The sequence below is a fragment of the Giraffa tippelskirchi genome, chromosome 3, assembly GCF_054371585.1.
Source record: "Giraffa tippelskirchi isolate mGirTip1 chromosome 3, T2T-mGirTip1v1.2.pri, whole genome shotgun sequence".
Classification (NCBI taxonomy): domain Eukaryota; kingdom Metazoa; phylum Chordata; class Mammalia; order Artiodactyla; family Giraffidae; genus Giraffa; species Giraffa tippelskirchi.
Window position 1 is genome coordinate 165835731 of NC_137277.1, and position 24109 is coordinate 165859839.

At 38.7% G+C, this 24109-nt stretch overlaps 1 pseudogene; it reads left to right on the forward strand.

The window, feature by feature from the left end:
* LOC145542518 (large ribosomal subunit protein uL1-like) overlaps nt 1-23956 on the forward strand; it is a 38920-nt pseudogene extending 14964 nt beyond the window's left edge.
* The last annotated feature ends 153 nt before the right edge of the window (nt 23957-24109 follow it).

A 24109-nucleotide genomic window follows, 5' to 3' on the forward strand; every position in this document is an offset into this window, starting at 1 on the left:
TTAAATAATACAGTTGAGAGGAGACCAAGTTTAGTATCTTTTATTCACATTCTTGAGATGAAAGAAAATATAAAATAATATTTTATGTGACTATTTAGTACTTTGTATTTCTCCTTCATTGTGCTAAGCTTATAATATATAATATTTCATTCATGCTTCAAATGACTATATGAGTTTTACTATTATTAACTCTCATTACTACCATTATTATTAACATTTTAGAGATGAGGGAATTGAGATCTTGTGAGACTATGTGACTCACCCAACTCTCACAGCTAATAAATGCTAGAGCCAGAATTTCCAAAACCTATGATGTTCTTAAGCAGTATGACATACTGCTCCCCATTGCAGACGCAATTGGAATTTCTCTACTCAGTGTAAAAATCACTAAGGAAATTCACACATATAACTCTTTTCTTTTGTTATACTACTTGAGGCTTGTTATTATTATTATTTTTTAGTAACTTAAACAAAAAAGAAAGGAATCTTTAGAACCTGTCTCCAATGAGGATGTGAAAAATTAATAACGTTTACATTACTAGGCCTATCTGCTTTGAAATTTTCAGTCTGCCTGATAAATGTTTTGGAGATATACTTGGTCTCATTCTGTTAAATGTAACTTTAAGTCAAGCCAGTGTTTCAATCATATAATCAGCACATTTTATCTGCAGATAAAACAAATGGTTAAAACATAGCTGAAGCTGAAGCTCTAAAACTTTGGCCACCTGATGCAAAGAGCCGACTCATTGGAAAAGACTCTGATGGTGGGAAAGATTGAAGGTAAGAGGAGAAGGGGAAGACGGAGGGTGAGATGGCTGGATGGCATCACTGATTCAATGGACATGAGTTTGAGTAAACTCCAGGAGATAGTGAAGGACAGGGAAGCTGGGAATGCTGCAGTTCATGGGTTTACAAAGAGTCAGACACATCTTAGAGACTGAACAACAACAAAGCATGGCAGAGAAGAGTTGAAATGGGGTTGAGGAGAGTAATTATAGTTTTGAATTTGTTAGAGGAGTGTATATGTGTGTAGAGGGGTGTAAGAAAGTATTAAGCAATGATGGAAAAGAAAAAAAAATTTAAATCAGAGTTTAAATCATGACTACTACTGACTCACAAGGATGTGGGCATATGCCCTAACTTCCCTAAGTCTTCATGTCTCTGTCTAGAAAGACAATAACTAGTAATAACTAGATTGGATTATTCTGAGTGCTAGAGAAGATGCCAAAGGCATGATGGCTTAGACTGGGCAATTGGGCTAAATTAATAGTATTGAAATCTGTACTTTGGCATTTTTATAATATCATGAGAACATAAATGATAGCTCTTCTTCTTGAAAGACCATTTCTAGTCATTGGATTAACTTTGTTTATTTCTGTACTGAAATAGATGAAATATGAAATAGGTAAAAGAAGGTCTTGGTTGTTATTGTTGTTCAGTCACTTAGTCATGCCCGACTCTTTGTGACCCCACGGATTGCAGCATGCCTGGCTTCCCTGTCTTTTATTATCTCCCAGAGATTGCTCAAACTCATGTTCATTGAGTCAGTGATGCCATCCAACCATCTTGTCCTCTGTCTACTCTCCTTCTGCCATCAGTCTTTCCCAGCATCAGGGTGTTTTCCAATCAGTCAGCTCTTTGCATCAGGTGGCCAAAGTATTGGAGCATCGACTTCAGCATTAGTCCTTCCAAAGAATATTCGGGGTTGATTTCTTTTAGGATTGACTGGTTTGATCTCCTTGCAGTCCAAGGTACTCTCAAGAGTTATCTCCAACAGCACAGTTTGAAAGAATCAATTCTTTGGGGCTCAGCCTTCTTTATGGTCCAACTCTCACATCCATACATGACTGGTGGAAAAACCATAGATTTGACTAGATGGACCTTTGTTGGCAAAGTAATGTTTCTGCTTTATAATGAACTATCTAGGTTTTTCATAACTTTTCTTCCAAGGAGCAAGCATTTTTTATTTCATGGCTGCAATCACCATCTGCAGTGATTTTGGACCTTAAGAAAACGCAGTCTGCTACCGTTTCTATTTATTTCCCATTTATTTGCCATGAAGAGATGGGACTGGATGGCATGATCTTCAGTTCAATTCAGTTGCTCAGTCATGTCCAACTCTTTGAAACATCATGGACTGCAGCATACTGGGCTACCCTGTCCATCACCAACTACTGGAGCTTGCTCAAATTCATGTCCATCGAGTCGGTGATGCCATCCAATCATCTTTCGTCTTCTGTCATCCCCTTCTCCTCCTGCCTTCATTCTTTCCCAGCATCAGGGTCTTTTCCAATGAGTCAACTCTTCACATAAGGTGGCCAAAGTATTGGAGTTTCAGCTTCATCAGTCCTTCCAAAGAATATTCAGGACTGATTTCTTTTAGGATGGACTGGTTGGATCTCCTTGCAGTCCAGGGGACTCTCAAGAGTCTTATCCAATGCCACAGTTCAAAAGCATCAATTCTCCAGTGCTCAGCTTTCTTTATAGTCCAACTCTCACATCCATACATGACTACTGGAAAAATCATAGCTTTGACTAGATGGACCTTTGTTGGCAAAGTAATGTCTCCGCTTTTTAATATGCTCTCTAGGTTGGTCATAGCTTTTCTTCCAAGGAGCAAGTGTCTTTTAATTTCATGGCTGCAGTCTCCATCTGCAGTGATTTTTGAGCCTTCCAAAATAAAGTCTGTCACTGTTTACTTTGTTTCCCTATCTATTTGCCATGAAGTGATGGAGCCGGATGCCATGATTTTAGTTTTCTGAATATTGAATTTCAAGCCAAATTTTTCACTCTCCTCTTTCACTTTCACCAGGAGGCTCTTTAGTTCTTCACTTTCTGCCATAAGGGTGGTGCCATCTGCATATCTGAGCTTATTGATATTTCTCCTGGCAATCTTGATTCCAGCTTGTGCTTCATCCAGCCTGGCATTTTGCATGATGTACTCTGCATATAAGTTAAATAAGCAGGGTAACAATATACAGCCTTGACATATTCCTTTCCTGATTTGGAACCAGTCTGTTGTTCCATGTCCGGTTCTAACTTTTGTGTCTTGACCTGGATACAGGTTTCTCAGGAGGCAGGTCAGGTGGTCTGGTATTCACAGCTCTTAAAGAATTTTCCACAGTTTATTGTGATCCACACAGTCAAAGGCTTTAGTGTAGTCAATAAGGCATAAATAGATGTTTTTCTGGAACTCTCTTCGTTTTTCAATGATCCATCAGATGTTGGCATTTGATTTCTGGTTCCTCTGCCTTTTCTAAATCCAGCTTGAACATCTGGATATTCACAGTTCACGTACTAATGAAGCCTGGCTTGGAGGATTGTGAGCATTACTTTGCCAGCGTGTGAGATGAGTGCAATTGTGCAGTAGTTTAAACATTCTTTGGCATTGCCTTTCTTTGGGATTGGAATGAAAACTGAACTGACCTTTTCCATTCCTGGGGCCACTGCTGAGTTTTCCAAATTTGCTGGCAATTTGAGTGCAGCACTTTCAGAGCATCATCTTTTGGGATTTGAAACTGGTCAACTGGAATTCCATTACCTCTACTATGTTTGTACTGATGCTTCTTAAGGCCCATTTGACTTCACAATCCAGGTTGTCTGGCTCTAGGTGAGTGATCACACCATCATGATTATCTGGGTCATCAAGATCTGTTTTGTATAGTTCTTCTGTGTATTCTTGCCACCTCTTCTTAATACCTTGTGCTTCTCTTAGGTCAATACCATTTCTGTCCTTTATTGTGCCCATCTTTGTATGAAAAGTTCCCTTGGTATCTTTAATTCTCTTGAAGATATCTCTAGTCTTTCTATTCTATTGTTTTCCTCTATTTCTTTGCACTGATCACTGAAGAAGGCTTTCTTATCTCTCCTTGCTATTCTTTGGAACTCTGCATTCAAATGGGTTTATCTTTCCTTTTCTCCTTTGTCTTTAGTTTCTCTCCTCTTCTCAGCTATTTGTAAGGCCTCCTTAGACAACCATTTTGCCTCTTTGCATTTCTTTTTCTTGGGAATGGTCTCGATCCCTGCCTCCTTACAATGTCACAAACCTCCACCCATAGTTCTTCAGGAACTCTGTCAGATCTAAACCCTTGAATCTATATGTCACTTCCACTGCATAATCATAAGTGATTTGATTTAGGTCATACCTGAATGATCTAGTGGTTTTCCCTACTTTCTTCAATTTAAGCCTGAATTTGGCAATAAGCAGTTCTTGATCTGAGTCATAGGCAGCTTCTGGTCTTGTTTTTGCTGACTGTATAGAGCTTCCCCATCTTTGGCTGCAAAGAATATAATCAATCTGGTTTTGGTATTGACCATCTGGTGATGTCCATGTGTAGAGTCTTCTCTTGTGTTGTTGGAAGAGGGTGTTTGCTATGACCAATGGGTCCTCTTGGCAAAACTCTGTCAGCCTTTGACCTGCTTTGTTTTGTATTCCAAGGCCAAATATGCCTGTTACTCCAGGTGTTTCTTGACTTCCTACTTTTGCATTCCAGCCCCCTATAATGAAAAGGACATCTTTTTTGGGTGTTAGTTCTAGAAGGTCTTGTAGGTCTTCATAGCACCCTTCAACTTCAGCTTCTTCAGCATTACTGGTTGGGGCATAGACTTGCATTACTGTGATACTGAATGGTTTTACTTAGCCATAATCAGTTTTATGAATTTCGAGTTTTAAGTCAGCCTTTTTTCTTCTTTCACCAGCCAGCCAAATCTTCTTTCACCATCATCAAGAGGCACTTTAGTTCCTCTTTGCTTTCTACCTTTAGTGTGATATCATCTGTATATCTGAGCTTGTTGTTATTTCTTCCAGGAATCTTGATTCTAGCTTGTGCTTCATCCAGCTCAGCATTTTGCATTATGTATTCTGCATATAAGTCAAATAAGCAGGGTGACAATATACAGCCTTGGCATACTGCTTTCCCAGTTTTGAACCAGCCTGTTTTTCCATGCCCAGTTCTAACTGTTGCTTCTTGACCTGCATACAGGTTTTTCTGGAGGCAGTTAATGTAGTCTGGTATTCCCATCTCTTTAAAACTTTCCACAGTTTGTTGTGATCCACACAGTCTAAGGCTTTGGCATGGTCAGTGAAACAGAGGTACATTGTAGTTGGTTGTATTAAGTTCATATTCCAGAAAATAATACTTGGCTGTGCAGAATGCTTAACAACAACAAAAACAACAATAATAATAAAGGCTAGGGTGATAAATTTTGGAAAGTGATAGTTCCTTCTTAAGATTTTGACTGAACACAATTTCTCTGAGTAAGAAAGAGAGCTAGCTTTGCATGAGTTAAGAAGATGAGGAGGTCAGAGAACTCTGTCTATGAAATTCTGTTTGCATAATTCTCCATTCTGTTAGATGCTTACTGGGTGCTTGGTGATGATGGTAGACAACTTGTCCCTTTGTATGTGAGACATCAACGGTGAGAAAGGAACCATATATGCCACTTTCAAAATGTACCATGTGTCAGCACTGATCAGGACTTGTCTGTTTCCTTTTCAAAAGTGGGAGTTAATGTTATTTTTTAAGCTTTTTTTCCCTTAAAAATTAAACTAGAAGGGTTACGCCTCAGGAAATTGAGTTTGATTCATTCCAGAATAAAGAAAATTAGAAAACAAATCCTGCTGGGCTAAAAATATTTCGTTAATTCAACAAGAGGTGAATTCCCTTAACTCAGAGAACTTACGTCTGTATTCCAGCATTGAGAGACCAGTTCGTTGTCAGTGCACTCATATCCTTCACTCACAGCCCAGTGGATTACTTCTGAGTCCGTAAATTGAAACTTCAAATTTTTTTAATTAAATGAGATGCATGCGAAAGCACTCAGCATGATCTTGGGATAGAGCAGTGCAAATGAACTCTTAGTCTCTTTTATTTTTATTTCCCCTCTTCTTTGCTTCTAATTATGATTTAAAACTTTTATGTTAATATATAACTGTTTTCCAAGATGATGTTTTACAGCAATACTTTGAACAAACATGGAAGTAAAAATGACAGTCTCTCACTCTATGAGCTATTTTTGTAAACCCACAAGATGCCTTGGGTCATTTATAGCTTCCTGTTGAGTTCTTCTTAATTGGATCACAATGAGGCTTCATTTTTTTCAATCAACACCTTAGAGAGAAAATTATTTATATCACTTTGTGGCTTATTTTTCCTGTTTGTTTTGATAATCATGAGCTATTTACAATTTGAAAATGTGTCATTGATTGATGATGAACATTCATAAAAAGCTAAAAATTAATTATACAACACAGCAAAACATACTTTTATTTCTCTTGGGAAGAACTTTATAAGATGTTTTTCTTTCATGTTCATATTGCAGGATATTTTAGAATGATATAATAGAAAATACTACTTAAAGTTGACAAATTTATTCAAATCTCTTTCTTTCTTTCCCTTTCTCCCTTCCTTCATTTTTCCTTTCTTCCTTCCCTTCACCTGGCTCACTGTATGCTCAGAACCTAATATAAAAAAATTAAAAAAAAACACACATTACTCAATATATTGGCAAAGACAAGTCAAGTTCCTAACATAGCAATTGATTAAAGAATGAATGTGTTAAAGGCCATAATGAAGGAATAGAGGGACTAATTGTTAAAGATTTAATGAGTGCTATTTTGTGCCAGACACATTATCTTGGGCATTAAATACATACAAATTGTAATTTATTTCTTCCAACAACCCTGTGATGTAAGCATCTTTCCCTATATTTTATAGATAAGAAAACTGAGGTACAAAATATAACCAAAACCAAAAACATGTTCAATATCACATTGTTGGCCAGTGGCAGACCTGGGATATAAATTCAGGTAATATTTACTACAAATACGCTCTTTCTATCACAGTATGATGCCTCCTGTATTAGTTTCTTATTGCTGCTATAACAAATTGCCATGCACTTAATGTTATAGGACAACACAGATTTATTTTCTTTTTTATTGAAGTATAGTTGATTTATAATATTATATGTTTAAGGTGTATAGCATAGTGAGTCATAATTTTTAAGGTTATACTCTGTTTATAGTTGCTATAAACTATTGGTTATATTCCCCGTGCTATATGATATATCCCTATAGCTTATTTATTTTATACATAATGGTCTGTATCTCTTAATCCTCTACAAATTTATTATCTTACACTTCTAAAAATTTGAAGTCTGAAAGGGGTCTCATTGGGCTAAAATCAAGGTGTCAGCAAAGCAGGTCACCTCCATTAGGTTACCCTTAAGGCTGAAACACTACAGTTAATTTTTCAATGAGGTCTTACCTTTTAACCTTGTTTGTTTTGTGCCCCTCCCTCAACAGTCTTCTGAAACTTTACATTTCCTCCAAAACTAAGAAAAAAAATTACTGAACTTTACTCTCTAGTAAAATATATTCCATTATTTAAAATGATCTGTTGGAAAGGCAGGATAGTGATGTCTATATTTACATATCTCAGCAACACATGGACTGGCCCAGAGTAGGTGCTTGATAAATATCATCAAATCAATATACAAATGATTTCTTTTAAAAACAAGCACAACTTTTGGACCAAGGTCATTATACATTCAAATCTGATTCTTATAGCACCTTTTGGGTGTTGTGCTGTTTTAAGAGAGGTAAGTCCTCTGTCCTTTGTGTTTTTTCAATTGGTTGCTCACGTTGTTTCTCCCCAGTGACACTCTCCTTCATTTATCCTTTTCATGTTCAATTCTCTTTATTTCTGAACACTCTTCAAATATAAAAAGGCATTTAATCTTCCAATGCGAAATGCCAGCCACTCTAGGTTTGTGTCACCTGCAAAGTTTAATGTTGTACTAACTATTCCATCATGCAGATCACTGGCAGAAACATGGAATACCAATATTCTCAAGTCAAAGTCAAGAAGAAATCCACTAGTGATGTTCCCCCCGCTCCTCTGGTTGACACCGATCTATTGATTATCCTTCTGAGAACAGCCTCTGTAATAACACAGTGGATTACTCCTGCTATCTATCAAGACTTGTGGTCTCCCAAAGAGTCACAGATGATGTATTAAAATAGTTTATTGGCATAGAACATCTTTAGCGAAGGAGAACAAGACATTTTACACAGTAAGTGGGTGGTAAATCACATTTTTGAAAATGGAATTATTGTTAAATGCTCTCAGATACTGTTTAGAGGAGGTCTATAATAAAGCCCATTGTCAAATGAAAAATCCCTAGGAAAAGTTAATAATTATCCCCTAAATGTATTTCTTTGAGATTGACTATTTTATAGCAGATTTTCTCAGAGGAGATCACCTGCCCTCATTCCCCTCCCCCCTCAATAAGCTTTATAAAATCTGTAAGGCCTAATCGCCCTCGGACTGTATGTGACTTATCTGAGGATTAATGAGTCAACCTCCTTTGCCGGTGTCCTGGGCTCCCCTCTCAGACCTCACAGCCTTTAAATGCCTCGAAGAAAAATGGCTCATCTACCCAAGTCATCCATTACCAGACCTGGAGCTTTCCAGTTGGCTTACCTTTTTCATGTTGAGACTTTGTTTAAGTGTTAGCACGGCTGGAGAAGTTGCTAGTAGAATCAGTTCTAATTCTGTGCACAGCTACTGGAAAACAGAAACTGACTGGATATGTTCCAGTGAAGTAGGGTGGAAGCATGATGAATCGGCAATTTCTCATTTAACACTAATTTAAAGCAGACACCTCTGTGGACGTTATGAAGCCCACATATAAACTTTAGGAGACGTAGGAAACTATATGCAACATTTTGTGTGTCTGTGCTCCACCCAGCAGTTCTCATCAAACCCAAGGATTCACAACCCAAATAACATTTAAGAAGGACTACATGACAAGTAGCTTTAGTCTTCAACTCCTTACTCCCAGACGCTATTTAATAGACCTTTTAAAAAAATAAAATATCTTTTAAAAGTTTAAACTTTAATATAATCAAAGAAATATGAATATATTTATGAGATACTACATTTTAAGTTACCTCACTGTGGAAAGTCACAAGAATGAAACTTGGTATTGAAAAAGACGTAAGAAAACACACACCCTCGATTTCTGCTAGTGGGAGTTTATGCTCTGGGTGGAAATTTGGTAAAAATCTTAAAACATATATGCGATTGGATCAGCAATTCTTGTTTTAAGGAATCTGTCCTAAGGGAAAGAGTTGGACAAGTATACAAAGATATTTATCTCAATGTTTATTACAGCATTGTTTACAATAGTGAAAAGTTTATAACTGTGCATTAAGGGGGTTGATTTAAGCCAGTTATGGTACACTCATTAAATGGATTTCCACAAAATAATATAGTTGTACATTTATCAGTATGGAGCCATACTTGTATTATGTTAACTAAAAATGCTGGTTACAAAATAATATGTATAGTATTGAATGGAAACTATATTTCTTAGGTACAAATGGAAAATATGTCTGACTATATAGTGAAAAGATAGTCACAAAAATAATATTTGTGTTTACACTTAATTAGATTGTAGATGGTTTTTCTTCTGCATTGTGTCAACAAAGATAAGTAATATAAATTTTAAACCTGTATGCAGTAAAATAATAGAAGTTTATAGAGTCGTCAGGGGAAAAAATGCTTTGGTAGCTGACAAGAGTTTTCTACAATGATACAATGGGTAAAATTTCATCATCTCATTATAGACGCTAATCATCTGCTTATTTAGCTACTGATTTGTAGAAAGAAGAACACTGCTTTCTGAAGAAATTCTAAATATTTTGCGTTTGAGTGTAGAAATATCATCTGTTATGTGCTCTGTATAGGGTCACTAAATTCTTCACTAAAGGAGAGAAAGATGACATGAGTTTCTTATCATTTCTTATAAAAAAATCCTTTTTTCTTCCTTATAACCGCCAGCACAGGGAGGCTAACTGAATTGGTGTTTGGTTGATCTGTGCAAATAATAACTGAAAATTTACTTATTTCTTCATCAAAACTTTTATGTTATTTAATAGGTTCCAGGCACTATTATAAGAACTTTTCAAATATGAGCTTAACCCTCTAAGCCACTCTAAGAGTGAAAGGTTATTATTACTCCCATTTTATAGTTGGAGGAGCAGGTGACTTTAAAGATAGTTAAACATCCCTTACATACAGAATCTAAAAAGAAATGACACAAATGGACTTATTTACAAAAAAGAAACATACTCAGAGACTTAGAGAATGTGCTTATAGATACCAGCAGGAAAGATGGGGGAAAGGGATAGTTAGGGAGTTTGGGATTGACATGTATATACTGCTGCTGCTGCTGCTGCTAAGTCGCTTCAGTCGTGTCCGACTCTGTGCGGCCCCATAGACGGCAGCCCATGCCTTCCCTGGGATTCTCCAGGCAAGAACACTGGAGTGGGTTGCCATTGCCTTCTCCAGTGCATGAAAGGGAAGAGTGGAAGTGAAGTCGCTCAGTCGTGTCCGACTCTTCGCTTCGTGACCCCGTGGACTGCAACCTATCAGGCTCCTCCATCCATGGGATTTTCCAGGCAAGAATACTGGAGTGCAGTGCCATTGCCTTCTCCCCATGTATATACTGCTCTATGTTAAATGGATAAAAAACAAGTTTCTACTGTATTAGCACAGGTAACTCTGCTCAATGTTATGTGGCAGCCTGGATGGGAGGGGAGTTTGGGGGAGAGTGGATACATGTGTATGTATGGCAGAGTCCCTTTGCTGTCCTCCTGAAACTAACACGACTTTGTTAATCGGCTGTGAAAGTGAAAGTCGCTCCATTGTGTCCGAATCTTGGTGACCCCATGGACTGTAGTCCATGGAATTCTCCAGGCCAGAATACTGGAGTGGGTAGCCTTTCCGTTCTCCAGGGGATCTTCCCAACCCAGGGATCAAACCCAGGTCTCCCGCATTGCAGGCGGCTTCTTTACCATCTGAACCATGAGAGAAGCCCAAGAATACTGGAGTGGGTAGCCTATCCCTTCTCCAGCAACTCTTCCCGACCCATGCATTGGAGGTAGATTTTTACCAACTGATCTATCAGGGAATACACTATAAAATAAAAAGTTAAAAGAATAAAGACAGTTCAACTATCTTGTCTGAGATCAAGCAGCTGATTGATGTGAGTGATCATTTATCCTCAAGTTAGTAATTACTTGAGGATGTATACAATGTAGGAATGGAAATAACTTGAGTGTCTTATGGTAGGGAAGGGTTATATTAATACAAATGATGACAAAGTTTTATGTTGAAATCTAATGTAGCCACCAAAATAATTTTGATAATTTTTATTAGAGTGGGAAAGTTTCTAATAAAATATATATTAAATAATTCAGATAAATAATTGAAACAAAGCAATATCAAAAGTTTGTGCAAAAATGGCCAAATATATAAAATAGGGGGAACAAAAAGAGAAGTAATTATAACCAGATGTTGATGACAACTACATCAGGAGGAGTGAGACTATGGGTGATTTTAATATTCTTAAATCACTTTCTCATTTTCCAAAATGAGTAGAGTGAATATTGTTACTCTAAAATAAAAGTTAATTCATTTCCTTTAAGTTACTAGCTAGCAAGAAAAGTAACACATGTAAGGAGAAATGGCAATAAGATTTAATACCTGCAAACATGATGCTTGATTTAATGGAGGCACCAATATGTGTGACTCTGAGCAGATATCTTAGGAACACGGACTGTCAATGAATTTATGGATGGTCACTGAGTCCTGCCAAAACTCTGCTCTCTGGGGAACATGGGTCATTTCTTTCCTCCAGTGCTGAAATTCTCTGTTAGTCTTCTCACTTAGTAGAAGTGCAAAAATTGAAAAGTGCAAAGTAAGAATGAAAAGGGCTGGAGTAAATAGCACATGCTCAGCTAAAAGTTGAGAGCTTTAAGATTTGCTAGGAAAATATCTATGAAAAATAGAATGTATGATTCAACTATTAAATAGTCATTGGTTTGGTTGCTATTTCTGATTGAGCTAAAGTTCGGATGCATGCAAGCAAACCACAGCAGTATTTTGGTGGGAAAAATTCAACCTATTCCCAGTAAGGAACTGAATCTGTTTTTCTCTAGTCAGAAGGATAGAGAGCTGAAAATAGAAAACTGAGAGTGGGTCATTTGCCTGAAAGAAAAAATCCCTCTTTCCCAGATAGGAATGGAAGTCACCTTAGGGACTAACATGCAGGGGACTCTCTGCTCTAGGGCTGGGTTGAAGAGATTGGGAGAGGTCTTTTAGACATATAGTATATCTGGAAGACCCAGCTAAGAGTGTGGGTGTGTATGTATGAACATATGATTAAAACATAGTAACACCAGGAATACTGGGCCCAGGGGAAGAATGGAACTTTAACAGTTAATTGTTACTCTGCAGAGAAGCTGGGTTACTTTTACTTTCCTGGGTGAAGAAAACACTAACTGTAGGACTGTGGTAGTGATCCTTGGACTTTAAACACATCTCTTTTCTAGAGAGGGCTGGACCACCTTGGTGGGTTAGCTAGAAGGCTTCACTGACAGTATATAAACACGCTAATATTTCTTCAATCAGAGAGCCCAATGCCACATTCAATGGCAGCGCTGTTAGGCACCTATCTCTGTCTGGCACGAGTCTCTTTTCAACCCCATCTACGTTAATTTGTCTTGCCTTCCTTCCTTCACTGTCAGGCAAACTGAAGTAATCTTCACGCATGAACCCTTTAATTCTGTCCTTTTGAAGTTCAGAGATAATTGGGCTTCTTGGAGAGCTTAGCTGTTGTTTTGGGTTTTGTTTTGTTTTACATTCTCTTCCCAAAACATGAATACCCACAACTGACCCCTTGGATTGAATAGACATTCCTCAAAGTCTTGAAGTCATCATATAAGGAAGACTCCAGAGAAGAAGGAACAAGGACATTTCTAAAATCACTTGACGTTAGAACTGTTAAAAGGAAGTGGTTTCATTTTGTACTTTAGGTTCTTGAAAGGGTGCCAGCTGCCAAGGCAGTAAAGTTGTGGACCACCCTTATAGACCCCTAATTCATACTTGATGACACTTTGTAACAATTCTGCTGTTGTTTCAAAAATCTGTTCTCTCTTTTCCCCTCTTTTTCCTTGGCGAATTTACCCAAATTTATAGCCTCAGCTAGGCTCTCTGGCCTTCACTTTGGTCTCAAAATTCAACACTCAGTCCCAATGCCCTGATATTTACTCATAGATGTTCTGCTAACTTCAAATTAATAATGCTCATTACGTAGTCTGACAATTCCACCCCACCTCCATCAAATGCTCTCAGCCTCATTTTGTGGTTTATTCTCCTAGACACCAGACATGAAAACTCAGAATTGCTTTTGTCTCCTCTCTTTTCTTCTTCCTATGATTAGACAGTTCCTAAGCCTCTTATGTTCTTTCTTTGATCTACTTCTTTGCTGAATTAGTGGAACACTTTCTATCTAAACCAATAGTTAGCGTACTTAAAAGAGCCCTTGTTTTATTAATTTTCATTTAGAAGTAGCAGAATTTTGATATTGTGTGCCACTTAGATATGCCACATAATATCATATCTGATAGCATAATAGCATATTAACATTAGATATAGCCGAAGCTGCACTAACTAAGCCCCATTTATTCAACTTACTGGGCTAACTAATGCTTTTTTGTTCCTTCTTACAAACATTAGCAATGATTCTTGTGGTCTGCCAAAAGTTCAATACTTATTTCTGTTTTCCAAGAGTCAGTTGTTTTTCTTCAAAAAACCTATTTATACACCTTAAACTTACTATTATAATTATGTGGATCAATGCGGTATAAGCCTCCATCAAAAAAATGACTTGGTGTTTGGAAGGCTAAGTGGAATGGTTTTGAAAGACTTGAAAAAAGTAAATTGCTAAAAAAATGCTCTTTTAACTTTAAATTCATAGAATAAATGTTGGTATGTATTTCCCTTTTTAATGACTGCTGGCTTTACCTGATTTTTTTCAGTTAATTATATATAAGTACTGAAGCTGACCCTATAGCTCTGAAGCTTTTGCTGTGTGTCTTGAGGGATTATAGCACAGTGATCCCTGGCATGGACTCTGGAACTTGTCTGGGTTTAAATCCTGTCTCTATTTCTAACTAGTTGTACTTCATTTTCCTCATTTGTAAATAAAGGTAATACCAATTTTTACCTCCTATGAGGATCAAATGAGTTAATTCACTCTAAATAGTGCATAGCATGTAACAAGTTCCCAATAAATAGCATTTATAGGTAAAAGTGGGGAATGAGAAAAGTCAAGGTGAAGAAATGATCTAAGATAAATGCCAAGCAATGCCCCTGGTAGCAACATGATTCACGAAGTAAGGAGCTATTTCAGCCACTTATCTGAGAAAATATGATCCAGAAGATAATTCTACCTGCTGTAACTAGTAATGACAGTAACAAAATTAATAAAAATAATAACAGCATTTTCATGGCACATTAGTAACTCTTGAGTGTTTGTATTATTTTGATCTTTCAGGATAAATATGGAAATTAGAATCAGGTCCCCAGTTCTAATCCTAGTTTTGCCACAAACTACTTAAGTGGCTTCTGGTCAGCTACATTTTCTTTCTGGACTAAAGGGCACTATTTGGGTAGTTGCAGGTATCTGCCTGCCAACTTCGTTAAGTATAGAGTAGCAGGGGTAAGGAGAGGCAGGTAGGAAAGAATGAATTAGAGAGTGGCTGGGGGCTTAGAGTAAGAATTAAGTTATGACATGACAGCTGTAAAAGGGAGTGTTTCATCTGAGGGCTTTTGAGTGGCTGAAATTTAAAATTTGTTGTTCAGTTGCTAAGCTGTTTCTGACTCTTTGTGACCCCATGGGCTGCAGCACGCCAGGCTTCCCTGTCCTTTACTAGCTCTCAGAGTTTGCTCACATATTCATTGTATTTTGTAGGCCATAAACCTGTTCATGACTTTAAGTCTGTGTTCTGTGATTCACATTTATTGTATGAAAGAGAATGATTTGGGGTTTAAGTGACAGGATACAAAGCAGAAGGAAAACATAGAGAGGAGTGATCCGCATGGGATCTGGATTCATTCTGCATCTCTCTGTGGAAAAGTCTAAGCAGAGAAGGGCTCTTCTGCCATCTTGGGTTGGAATTGCTTCAGATTTAAAGGTGTTGAGAAGCTTGGCTGCCCCTGTTGTTCAAATAAGGTATATGTCAGTGATGTCAACACAACGTGTTGAGGAAATGTTACATCTGTCTGCAATTGGCTACCTCTTGATAGGAGAAACACTGCTGGAAGCCTGGAGACCAGATGTTGCTTTCAATCACACAGAGGTCAAACAGCTTTAGATGAAGAATGTCTGCACCTCCCCATCCCTGGCCCTAACAGAAATATGCAAGGTGATTTTGGTGGAATCATAATTGTTTTAGCTCATGTTCCCATTTTTCTTAGTGTATTTTTTCTTAGTCTTAGTTCCCATTTTTCTTAGTCTTGCAGCCACAAGAACAGAGCAGTCAAATTGGTGGCCCTTGGTTCAAGGGCTATGAAGAAGACATCGGAGATGAGAGATTTCTGTTCACAGAGTTGCATGACCTACATCCCAGCCTGGGTTTTGCCATTACAGATGTTGAAGGAGTCTGAAAATATCACTTGTTTTCTCTAGTTTCTTAAACTGAGCAAAAATGAGAGCATTATTGTAAATGGCCTGTGTTATCCTTTCCAGTTTAATATTTTGCAATTATGCAGATATGAAGGTCTTGGCTAAGCCTTGGGACAACCACCTGGAAAATCAGTACAGTGGTGTTTCCAGAATGAAAACCTCCTCTGGTATTTCCTACTAGTCCATGTGGGAAAAAACAGCTAAAACAGCTGGTTGGAAACATGTCCTGAGCCAGAGTGAGAAATGACTGATTGTGAACTTAATTTTAAAGAACTCTCTAATTAAACCTCTTATAGTCAATAAAATATCTCATCCTTTGACTAAACCTGTGTGCTAGGGGGAGTTAGGAATGAATATCTGTTTCAGGAGAGTTTGCTTCTTTCACATTTGTGAAGGTTTTCTGTTCAGCCACAGTAAAAAAAGGAAAACATCCAGGCTTCTTTCCAATTCAGTTTCATGCCAATAACTGCTTATATATGGAACATCCATTAAATGGGAAATTTCTTGCTCGGTGCTGCCAGTGATGTATAGGACATTGTGAAGTAAGAAATGGTTTGTCCCCACTCCTGAGGTTTTCTTCCATGACTAAGTATATCTCCTGGCTTCTTTCCACCCGATACGTCACTCTCCATCAGTGAATGTGGGAGATTTATGGACTAGTAAATTTGGGAAGAATTCGAGCCTTGACTCTGCCCTTATTCCTAGAAGTCCATCCCCTTGCATAAAGCGTTTTCTTTGGGTTGCACTGTCCTACACATGTCTTTTGCTACTAAGTGACAAATAGAATGAGTGATACTGCAGTTTTCAGGTAATAATTTAAAAATCCTCCAATTTTTTTCCATTGATGAGTGGCACTAAGAAATTAAAATCAGAGTGGAATTTGGGGAAACGATTTACACTTATGGCAAGCTTTTGGTGGGTCAGGATGTATGGTTTCTGGCCATAGACTTAATGTAAGGGCAGGGTCTTTTGACATTGGTGATTGGAGGGTCATATTAGACTAGATGAGTTTTTATAGTTATATAGTTGGCATTTAACGGCTCTGATCTGAATGAGAGTCTTAAAGACAGGTACATGGTACTTTGACCTTGGTGAGTGATCGAAACTTTTGGAGGTTTTGTCCACAGGCAAAAAGTTATTTTTATATAGAGAATTATATGTATGAGTTACTTCAACTAGCCCATGTGGGTACTAGAAAATTGCACCTTGGGCCCATGCATGGTGTGGCTGAAGGGGACAAAGCTGAAACAATTAAAGACAAAAGAGACTGTCTACCAGTCTTGGCATTGATGGGCAGAACAATACAAACTGCATTTAAAGGACATGACAACTAAATTCCATGCATGCTATGAAGCACTGATGTGGTTCTAGCTTCAAATTTTTAATACCAGGCCAGAGAAACAGTGTTGAATTGGCTATTATGGATCCCTTTCTGCATTCAGAATTCAGGAGGAAACTGTGGAGACATAAACTCTGAATTCATGTGAGTAACCCATGGGTTCAAGAGTGGAAAATATTCAAAGAACACCTGGGGGAATTTCAAGGTGATTTGGATTTTTATAGGGGGACAGGCACCTTGAAAAATCATGCCAGAGCATGTATGGAGTTCAGGTTAGAGGGAACCATTGTTTTGAGGAACACTTGGGAAAAAGAATCTTGATTCCACTAGGTGCCTGAATGATTCCACTAGGTGCCTGAATGAGCACAGTGGTAAAGAATCCACCTGCCAATGCAGGGGATACAGGACATGCAGGTTCAGTCCCTGGGTCAGGAAGATCCCCTGGAGTAGGAAATGGCAATCCACTCCAGTATACTTGCGTGGAAAATTCCATGGACAGAGGAGCCTGGTGGGCTGTGGTCCATGGGATCACACAGAGTTGGACATGACTGAGCACACATTCAGACAGGTGCCTGAATACACAGGCATATAAGCGGCAACAGAGCTTTAGGAGTAAAGACAAAGATAGATGCAATGTATCAGAGGAAGGAGTGGTGGTGAAATTAAGGAAGAGAATGATCAGAGCCATTTAAGGTTGAGGAATCAAGGCAAACTTCATGGAACATTGGTGTTTAAGATGGATCTTGACAAAATAGCAGAGAATTTTAGGCTTATTGTTCCAGAAGGGCCATAGCTAAGTCTAGTGCAGAAGGAGATTTGGAAGTCCTAGCACCATCTCTGGTTCCCAGCTTCCTTCTCAGCTAGTGTGGATTCATTTAAATGATACATTTGTGTCAGGTGGGCTTCTAAAACAATCTCATTAAGGGTAAATAGAAGCCAGAAAAGGAAATATGGACATGTATATTCTTCTATAGTTAAAATGGATAACCAACAAGACCTACTGTATAGCACGTGGGACTCTGTTCAGTTGTTATGTAGCAGCCTGGATGGGAGAGGAGTTTGGGGAAGAATGCACACATACATATGTATGGCTGAGTCCCTTCGCTATTCACCTGAAACTATCACAGCATTGTTAACTGGCTATACCTCAATACAAAATAAAAAGTTTAAACAAACAAAAAAGGAAATGCAGTAGAACTATTCTCTGTTCTTTTTTGGACTTGTTCTTTCTCTATCCTCCTGCTATAACCCTTAGGAATTTGGAAGTTTTCAGGTGTGAGTTCCACTAAAATCAGAGATAAAATGCAATTACAGTGAACTCTTCTTGGTACAGTGTCAGACTTTATTTTTGGGGGCTCCAAAATCACTGCAGATGGTGATTGCAGCCATGAAATTAAAAGATGCTTACTCCTTGGAAGGAAGGTTATGACCAACCTAGGGAGCATATTAAAAAGCAGAGACATTACCTTGCCAACAAAGGTCCATCCAGTCAAGGCTATTTTTCCAGTAGTCACGTATGGATGTGAGAGTTGGACGTTGAAGAAAGCTGAACGCCGAAGAATTGATGCTTTTGAACTGTGATGTTGGAGAAGACTCTTGAGAGTCCCTTGGACCGCATGGAGATTCAACCAGTCCATCCTAAAGGAGATCAGTCCTAGGTGTTCATTGAAAGGACTGATGTTGAAGCTGAAACTCCAATACTTTGGCCACCTCATATGAAGAGTTGACTCATTGAAAAAGACCCTAATGCTGGGAAGGATGAAGGGCAGGAGGAGAAGGGGACGACAGAGGATGAGATGGCTGGATGGCCTCACCGACTCGATGGACATGGGTTTGGGTAGACTCTGGGAGTTGGTGATAGACAGGGAGGCCTGGCATGCTGCGATTCATGGGGTTGCAAAGAATCAGACACGACTGAGCGACTGAATTGAACTGAGCTGAACTTCTTGGTTAAATTGAGATTCTTGGATTATCTCCCTCGTTATTTGTCAAAATAATTATTAGGTCTCGGCATATGTGTCTGAAATCAACAGAGAAACCCCCTTTTCCATGGCCCAATCATCTGGCATGGACAAATGATTTATATCCTCCATGTTCTGATTTCTTATGCCAGATATGGGGACAGTGTAAATTTTGTGATGTTTTAAACCCTGGAATAACTTTGTTCTTGTCAGGATTATCTGAGAAATTGCCCTATTGCAATTTACCCCTAATATAGACCACTGAGCTTTTGCTATGCTTGCCTATAATGGGACTGGGACTTTGAACACATTGTTAAAATTTAGTTTACAGACATGCTACCTTGGTGTGCTTAAATGTGAAATATCTTAAATCCCATGAAAAATACATGCTGCTGCTGCTGCTGCTAAGGCGCTTCAGTCGTGTCCGACTCTGTGCGACCCCATAGACGGCAGCCCACCAGGCTCCTCCATCCCTGGGACTTTCCAGGCAAGAATACTGGAGTGGGTTGCCATTTCCTTCTCCAATGCACGAAAGTGAAAAGTGAAAGTAAAATCGCTCAGTCGTGTCCGACTCTTCGCGACCCCGTGGACTGCAGCCTACCAGGCTCCTCCGTCCATGGGCTTTTCCAGGCAAGAGTACTGGAGTGGGGTGCCATTGCCTTCTCAAAATACATGCTAGTGGATATCTATCAATAGTAAGGGATAAAAGGGAAGTTCATCCTGTTCAATTGCATAGAGATTTAACAGATGATAGGAGGAAAAAGGGCTCCATCAGCAAAGGAAAGCATGTTTGGGAAACAATGGAAAATCAACTTTGGCTAAAGAGTTGATTCTGAGTAGATGAGAAATAGAGATAAAGCCATAAAGCTAGCAAGAATAGAATTTTTGAATTAGAAGAGTCCTTTGTGGTCATCTGCTGGGTCTTACGGAGAAAGAAATGGCAACCCACTCCAGCATTCTTGCTTGGAGAATCCCAGGGACGGCGGAGCCTGGTGGGCTGCCGTCTATGGGGTCGCACAGAGTCGGACACGACTGAAGTGACTTAGCAGCAGCAGCAGTAGCAGCAGCTGGGTCTTAAAGTGGAATCAGGATAACTTTATTCAGACCAAATCTATGGAATTAGTAGGTATGTAACTTTATTCAAGTCAATATCATTTGCCTAGAGTTTGCTCATTTTAAAATGAGGCTTAAATAAAGTGAATATTGTAATATGGGAAAATGCCAGGTGAAATTCAAATATATATTAGGTGTTCAATGAGTAAGCTTTAAATATTCTGAATCCAAATGTATTCCCTCTTCTAATTTAATACATGAGGTACCTGGGGCTCAAAGAAATTAACTTATCTATTTAAGTTTCCAGAGTTAATAGTGGCAGAGATGAGATTCAAATCTACTTTTCTCTTCCCTCCTTGTCTAGTGGGCTTTTGACTGCATCATGTTTAAAGTGGCATGATTATTTTATTAATAGCCTTAGAGATAGCTAGTTAGATGATGATCACACCAGGGCCCTTGAAAGATAAGGAAAAGAATTGTGCTGCTTTTGTCAAATCACTGATGATTTTGGAGCTGAGGGACAACATGAGTCTGGTGATCTGCAGGATGGATTAGGAAGAGGAAATTTTCTGGAAGACATTAATTTCTGTTCCATTTGTAAGCTCCAAGAATATGGGGGAGGAGAGAGAGGCTCTCCCGTTACCCAGAATGTGATCAGCTTCAAGCAATGTCTAGTTCATAGATGTAAAGTTAATAAATGTGTATAATGAAAAATTTTGAAAGAATTAATTAAAAAAGTCAATTGAATAAATAAATAAATGAAATACCTGCATGAATGAATGAAATGGTATTTTGATTACAAACTGGCCTTTCACTTTCTTCTCCTAGTTGAACAGTAGAGTGTTCAATTTGGGGCCTGAAAGCTCATAAGGATATGGTCAATGTCTTCTAGGTTATTATTGTTAGAAATGAACTAATTTGACCAAGACCCACTCTTTCTTGAGAGTAGATTATGATCCAGTAGATCCAGTCTAGTTAGGAATATTAGGTTCATAGTCAGATATAACTGGATTTGAGTCATGGCTTGGTTGTAATACTTGCTGGGTGTTCCCTGGTGGCTCAGACGGTAGAGAATCTGCCTGCAAAACAGGAGATCCAGGTTTGATCCCTGGATCCCTGGATCCCTGGAAGATCCCCTGGAGAAGAGAATGGCTACCTACTCTGGTATTCTCGTCTGGACAATTCCATGGACAAAACAGTCAGATAGAATTGGATTTGAATCATAGATTTGTTGTAATACTTATTAGCTCTATGATTTTGAGTGATGACTCAAGGGGAGGAAGCAGAGCAGAAGAGGGAAAAAATAGTCTACATAAGATGATTGACAGGGATTTAAAAAAAGAAAACGTGCATTTCTAACCCATGGGGATTCCCAGAAATGCTTATGATCAGAGTTCTTTCCTCTGGGCTGGGCTCTATTTTAGCTGGTGAGAGAAGAACCAGTAAAATATGAATTGTTCATCAATATAAAACTATTATCATGGGAATGTGAAAATCTATTTATGTGTCCACATACACTGAGAAGCAGGAATATGGTCAGTTTGTCACTTATTCATTTACCTTGCTTTACCTTTGTACCTTCCATATTTGGACATGAAGCAGAAACCATATCCAAATAGAGCTCAGTTGTCTATTTATTACAAAGTTCTGGGGAGAAAATGTTCAGCAAAGGGAGATGTTCTCTCATTCATCTACATTATCAGAGTGCATTCCACCTCCCTTCATGCTCAACTTTCTACCTGGTGGTTCAACTGTTTGTTTGTGTTTTATCATTATTTTAACCTCAGTTTTCCTTCCCTCTTGGGCTTCCCCGATGGCTCAGATGGTGAAGAATCTGCCTGCAATGTGGGAGACCTGGGTTCAGTCTCTGAGTTTGGAAGATCCCTTAGAGAAGGGAATGGCTACCTACTCCAGTATTCTTGCCTAGAGAATTCCATGGACAGAGGAGCGTGGTGGCTACAGTCCATGGTGTGACAAAGAGTTGGACACAGCTGAGTGACTAATGCTTTCACTTTCCTTCCTTCTTACTGCCCATATCAGAGGCATTTATGTCATTTCATCACTGATTTAAAGGAGAGCCTTGAAAAGGCTCGATTTAGCTAAAAGTTATTTTTATTTATGCCCTTTTAATTTATTGTTATAAACTAAGAAGAATACAAGGTATTTGCTTGGTGTACCTAAATTTCTCCTATTGCTGGAGAATTTGAACATCTAGATATGTGACTAGGGGCCAGAGCCAACCGCAAGCATTCCACAATGGCAATTAATTAGCTAAGCAAGGAGAGAGCAGGAAAGGACCTGGGCAGAGGCACCCATCTCTTCTCTATGTCATAAATATTATGGGAAAAGAAAGGAAAAATTATTCAAGTATTCTGTGCTACTGAATGCATTTACTTCAAACTCTAGATGAGACTGTTCCTGATATGGTCCTTGTCTCATTTTCTTGACTTTTTCCCATATGATTTCTCCCCTATTGCATCATAAGCACATTTAACTACTTATCACTTCTCTAATTTTTCTTGCTTTTTCATACATGGTGCCTTGCATGTGTTTTCCCTCTCTGACATCTCTTTGAGCAACTTAGTTTTCTGAGCCCATTTCATCAGTTGTTAGATAAAGAAAAAATTATTTACCTCATTGAGACTGTCATGTGGATTAAATAAGATTATCCACATGATCCATGTTAAGGGCTCAGCACAATTTCTGGCACATATAAGTGTGGCAATTTTTCATTTATTTGTTTCTTCCTTTGTCTGTCTGATGAATTTCTACTCATACCCCCAAGAACCATCTCAAATATATTTTTTGCTTTGACACCTTCCCTGTTTCTGTTCAGGCAAATCATTGTTTTTATTTTATGCTTCCATATGATTTTGTCCATATTTACATTACACTCAGCTGGAATTCGGGGCTTTCCCCAGTGACTCAGCGGTAAAGAATCTGCCTGCCAATGCAGGAGACACAAAAGACATGGGTTCAATCTCTGGGTTGGGAAGATCCATTGGAGGAGGCAATGTCAACCCACTCCAATATCCTTGCCTGGAAAATTCCATGGCCAGAGGAGCCTAGTGGACTATAGTCCGTAGGATCTCAAAGAGTCCGACACGACTTTGGAACTAAACAACAACTGTCTTCCCCAAAGGACTGTGATCTTCTGAAATGGGCACTATACCTTGGTCATTTTATTTTTTCAACAGCTAACACAGTTTCTTTGCAAATAAAAACTTAATATTTGACAAATAATTTTTTGAGCAGGTGAACAAGTGAGTCAGTGAGTGAATGAATAAATGAAAAGAAGATTGTAAAACAATGGACCATGATGGAGTAATTGTTCCTAAAAGTGTAACTGAGAGATTAGGTTAGGTTTTGCCTAACTAACTGGTACTTCATTCTTTTGAGAAAAGTCAGGCTGTTGTTTTTATGAGAATGTGAATAGAGCAAGTTAAGAGAGCTTACTGAGTTAAGCTCACTTTTCTAGATAAGAGATGGAAGAGATGCACTGGGAGAACCTAATCACCTTTGATGGTGGGGACAAGAAGAGTAGAGAAAGTAAACAGAAAAAAAGAAGTTAATAAAGGGAGAGCTGGCGGAGTCTGGACAGAGAGAGAATTGTGACAGCTGCTGGAAAGAGAAGAGATTTGGGAGAAGGTGAGGGAAAATTCAAAAGGCATTTTGGAAACTTTAAGCCAGCTCTCTTACCTATCTTTTGAAAGGATAAGACAGGGAATTGCTAGTGGCTCAGCGGTAAAGAATTTGCCTGCAATGCAGGAGACAGAGTTTGATCCCTGGGTCTGGAAGATCCCATGAAGAAGGAAATGGCAACCCACTCCAGTATTCTTGCCTGGAGAATTCCCTGAACAGAGGAGCCTGGCAGGCTATAGTCCTCCATGGGGTCACAAGAATTGACCATGACTTAGTGACTAAATTACCACCACCATACTGAAGACAAACCCCAATTTACCTATTCCTGAGACTAATAATATTTTTCTGTCATTTTCTCTAGAAACCCCCAGCTCAGAGACTGGGAATTCCTGAGAGCTGGCTCTTTTCTAACACTTGGAAATGAATTATCTGAGGATACACGCATGCTAACAAAGCAAAAGACTTTATTGGGAAGGGACACCTGGATGGAGAACAGGAGGGTAAGGGAACCCAGGAGGACTGCTCTGCTACTTGGCTTGCAGTCTCAGGTATCAGGGTAAAGGGGTTAATTTCTGGA